The 5,250-nt window shown below is 37.5% G+C and overlaps 2 pseudogenes; both read right to left on the bottom strand.

Moving 5' to 3' along the window:
* Positions 1–6: 6 nt before the first annotated feature.
* LOC111393606 lies at positions 7–2,758 on the bottom strand (annotated as a pseudogene).
* Positions 2,759–3,982: 1,224 nt separating this feature from the next.
* On the bottom strand, positions 3,983–5,204 carry LOC111404121 (annotated as a pseudogene).
* Positions 5,205–5,250: the final 46 nt, after the last annotated feature.

Raw genomic sequence — 5,250 nt, 5'->3', positions numbered from 1 at the left:
CTAGGCCTTCCTTCAAATGAAGACTCTCAGGCTTCATAATGTTCATGTTCTTTGCAATACTTATTACTAACAAAGTGATGTGTACAGAACCGCCCGAGAAATGCAACAGCTTGTTGTAACGAATGTAGAACCATGACCAAAGTTTGCATTTTCGATCATTGCAGTGATTCAAAAAGCTTTCACCAGTAATCGTTACAGGAACATGACCCATTTTTGATGTGGTGAAACCTGTTTGAATCCCTTACCACTATCTCTCTCCCTGTTGCAATCGATATGTATTTCATGGCTGCATGACAATCTCCACACACTCGAAGATTTTTAAAAATCCTAATGGGCTTTGGTTTACTTGTGCTAATAAGACCAAATGCCAAAGCTATTTTTTCACTATGTTGAAACAAATATTGTTCCTTTTGTTCCTCCTCCACTTCATGAAGTACAAAATCCGTGTTGGGGACATAGCCCATCTCCTTTATTTCGAGCAACAACCGATCTAGTTCTTCATATATATCCCTTGTCCGAGGATGTTTAGTATCTCCTACATAAAACTTGTGTACCTTATTTTCTGCTTCCATCCAGCTGCACCCTGCCTCCTTAACCAAATTTCTATCTTTCATACATTTTCTGATTTTTGCCACCTTCCCCCACTGACCACTTGAAGCATACAAGTTTGATAATAAAATATAAGCTGCTGGATCATTTGGATCCTGCTCAAGAATCATCTCTGCTGCATCTTTGCCAAGTTCTGCATTGCCATGGACTCGACAAGCACTAAGCAATGTGCGCCAAACCAGAGTGTCAGCCATAAAAGGCATTGACTCGATGAATTGTATGGCCTTTTCTAGAAATCCCGAGCGACCTAACAAATCAACCTTGCATGCATAATGTTCCATTCTCGGATGTATCCTATGTTCTTTGTACATCAGATGGAAGTATCTCCATCCCTCATCAATTAGACCTGCATGGCTACAAGCTGACAAAACAGCAATATAAGTGACCTCATTCGGTTTTGCGCCAAAATCAAGCATTTGCTTGAATAATTCCAAAGATCTTTTCGCGAATCCGTGTTTAGCAAAGCCTGTGATTATGGAAGTCCATGATATCACATTCCGATCTTCCATTTGTTCGAAAACTTGAAATGCAGCTTCTATGTTACCACACCTGGTATACATAGAAATCAAAGCATTAGCAACACATTGGTTAGACTCAAACCCGGATTTCAGCAATTGAACGTGTATTCGCTCTCCCTTACCAACTGCTCCAACACTTGCAGCTCCGCTCAAGAGACTTGCAAATGTAAAAGCATCAAGACCAATTCTTGAACCATCAATATGAGTATAAAGCTCAAAAGCTTCGTTAGATTCCGAATTCCTAGCATAACCATCAATAAGTGCATTATAAGAAATCAAATTCCTCTCAAATAAAAATTCAAAAGCTTTTCGTGCATCTTCCATCCTATCAGTCTTAGCATACATGCTAATCAAAGAATTGCCAACAAGATTAACTGATGCAAGACCCAATTTCACTACATGATTGTATATCTGTTCACCCAAATCCGCATTAAAAAGATTCCCACATGCCTTCAAAACACTAGCAAATGTAAACTGATTCGGCTTCACTATACTTTCTATCATCATCCTACAATACAACTCAATAGCTTCCTTCTCAAAGCTTCCATTTTGCACATACCCTGTGATGATTGCTGTCCAAGACATGACATTGTGCTCTGGCATTCGATCAAAAACTTTTCTCGAATCATCCATTGAGGAATTCACGGAGCACTTTGCATACATGTCCACCAAACTACACCCAACACAAACATCAGAACATAACCCATTCTTGATGACCCAACACTGCAGTTGCTGCCCAAGAAACAACCACCCCAATTCAGAACAAGCTGATAAAACACTACTAAATGTAAACCGGTCAGGTGTAAACCCAGCCAATACCATATCCCTAAACAACTCAATTGCATTCTCCGGTAACCCCAATTGGGAACATCTCGTAATCATCAATGTCCACGAAACAGAATTTTCTCTGGCATTTCATCAAACACATTTTTGGCTAACTCCAAATCATTGAACCCCTTCGCAAATAAATCAATCAACGCACACCCAACACAAACATCAGCTTCAAAATTCCCAGTTTTCAACACAAAACCTAAAATTACCACCCCAACCCACGCATATTCTTTATTAATCGCCTGTAAATTCAAACCACTGCGCACATAGCACGAAATCATCGCGCTCCACGAAACCAAATCCCTCTTATCTCCCTCCATACTTTCAAAAATTTCCTCAGCCCTTTCCCACACCCCACATTTCGCGTACAGGCTGATCAGAGAATTTAATGCAATTGAATCACACTCAAGTTTGGACTCCACAAGTCTGGAATGCACAACTCGACCCAGATCAAAATTCCGGGTCCGAATGCAGGACTTGAGTAGTACAGAGTAGACAGTGAGATCTGGTGTGAAGCTATTCTTAGACATGAAATCGAGGATCGAGATTGCTTCCTTGATGTGGCCCACATTTGCTTGACTGATCAAAGTGCCCTTGAGAGTTTCAAAATTAAGGTTTTTGCGAGGGAGATTGCTGGTGATTCTTTGGCGGGAAGGATGGTTGGATTTGAGTACAAGTGAAGAAGCGGGGGAAGGAAGAGAGAGACTTATCATGACGTCTTTAACGGCTATCTCTAGTTGATACGTTATCTCTGACACCAGTCCTCGATTATATATGGTGAGGCTTGCTGAACGTGAACGGGCTTATGAAGGGAAACATGCCCATTTGAAGAATTTTTTATTCCCATAAAAAATATGTATGCCGAGCACAATAAAAAATAAGAGGGGTAATTATCACATTATAATCACGTCACAATTTAAAATATGATTTTAATAAATACACAACAATAAATTTATAATTATAATCTTAATACAACAAAAATTAAGATTAAAAAACCAAAAAGAAAAAAAATCTCCATACAATAAAACTACGAATGAAAAAAATTAAACATTTGGTGTGCCTATCTTCCAACATTGATAAAACAACAATCTTAATAGTCCTGATGAAGGAGAAAGCTTTGAATGGAGGTGTAATTTTTGGGTAATTTTTTTTTTTCAACGAAAGATGGTGAAACTACTTTCCATGATCCGATGGTCAATCAATTTCCTATTTTTTATAGTTAGGGTTTTAGCAATCATGGAAGTCCAAACCTTTATGGTCAATGTGGACAGCCTGAAGTAGCCCTTCTCGGTGTCCAGATGGGTTTCACTCTGGCTCCAACAGTAATGTTTTATGTTTGTGGTGGGACTATAATGTGATGTGATTAATTAAAAGTATATTAAAACATTAGTTATGTGATTTCACTTAATACTATTTAAGGAAATAAGAAAAATGTTAAAATTTGTGGTCCCTTAATAAATTTTGTGATGATAATATATTTTTCCAAATAAGATGATTAAAAGCTTCACACTTTTGTATCTCAATTGCTTGCTCAGAATGGACTCTGACCATTTTAGCCCAATTTGAATACACTACTGTTGTTACTTTGTTCCTCAACCGCGAACTTAGAATGATACCAACCTTTATCCTTGGACACGACACATACTGGTGTTTAAACCACTCTTCTTATCGATTCTGCAAGTCACCTTGACACGGGTCAAGAAATTACTTGAAAAGTCAATTCAAACTGGAACATTAAAATCGATTAAAACAAAGAAATCGAAATTGCTTTTAAATTTTTGTATCATATGGAGTTCATAAATTATCAAGGTAAGACAATTTTCAAACAAGGAGGTGCGTACAAATTTCCGATTTCTTTGTGGCATTTGTATTAAAATAAGAAACTTATTTTTTTCCGAGGAGTATATTAAGAATTAAGATGAATGCCAAATAATTGACAAAAAAGCCAATTCAATTTTGATCAAAATATAGAAAAGACTAACACAATATATTGATTTGACTTAGGATTTCATGTGAAGTTGCATTTAATTTGTTGATTTCATGGAGGCAAAAGGATTTGGTGGCATGATGGGAACGTTTTCTCCTTCTAGCATTTGAATCACCATTTTCATGGCCGATCTGCTGGATTCCACTGAATGCACCAAAGTCCCGCAATTGTTAGCTTCTTAAATATTTTACTGTCTTCGTCTTTGTCAATCCCGATTTCTATTTTTACTCCTTTTTCCAGTTGACTGTACATCCATTCCGGAAAGTATACTTGACAACTGTCCTGTTCTGCTGTGCGGAAATTCTTCCATCCTCCAACTATATCTATCAATAACATGCCAAAACTATAAACATCTGCTTTATATGACACATTCCCATAGTTCCTCGAGAAGACTTCCAGTGCAATGTAGCCTATTGTCCCTCGAGCAGCCGTCATGGAAACTATACTTTGATCCTTTGAGCATAACTTCGCCAAGCCAAAATCGGAGACCTTTGGATTGAAGTTGTGGTCGAGCAAGATGTTGTGAGGTTTAATGTCGAAATGAAGTATCCGTTGGTTGCAGCCTTGGTGAAGATAATCGAGTCCTTTGGCTATGCCTATGGCAATTTGCTGAAGTTTATCCCAGCCAAGTGTACGGCTCTGATTTCCCAATGTTATGAACTTTTCAAGCGAGTCATTTGGTAGAAACTCATAAACAAGAGCTCGTCTATATCCGTCAGCACAATATCCAACTAAACGAACCACATTTACATGGTGAATTCTGCCTATTGTACCAACTTCATTAATGAACTCCTCACCATTTCCTTTAAAAAATTTTAGGACCTTAACGGCAACAAGTATCTGATTGGAAAGCTTCCCCTTATACACCATTCCATAGCCTCCCTGGCCTAGTTTTTTCTTGAAATTTTCAGTGATCTTCTTGATATCTACATAAGAAAATCTTGTAGTCCTAAGCGCTATGTAATCCTCTAAAAAGCTTTCAATTTTTTTCTGATGGTCTTTCTCTCTTTTCTTCAAGCTTAAGACGATATACAATCGGATTATAAGAAACAAGATGAGAAGCACGCCCACTACGATACCTGCAACAATTAGTTTTCTTGAAATACCTGTGAAAATAGGAAGATTGTTATTAACAAGATATTCCTCATTAATTTTACTCCTTATAAATGATTATTGAGAACTAAAGAACTTAGTGGCCTCAATAATAAGAACATTACAAAAGATGAATTTAGAGCAACTACAAAATACTTTAATGGCATGGCATGTTTGGTAATGTGGATTAGAGCGTAGTGAATAGTAGTAAAA

Source organism: Olea europaea, chromosome 1 (assembly GCF_002742605.1).
Source record: "Olea europaea var. sylvestris chromosome 1, O_europaea_v1, whole genome shotgun sequence".
Classification (NCBI taxonomy): Eukaryota; Viridiplantae; Streptophyta; class Magnoliopsida; order Lamiales; family Oleaceae; genus Olea; species Olea europaea.
This window is presented reverse-complemented; position numbering and strand designations above follow the sequence as displayed.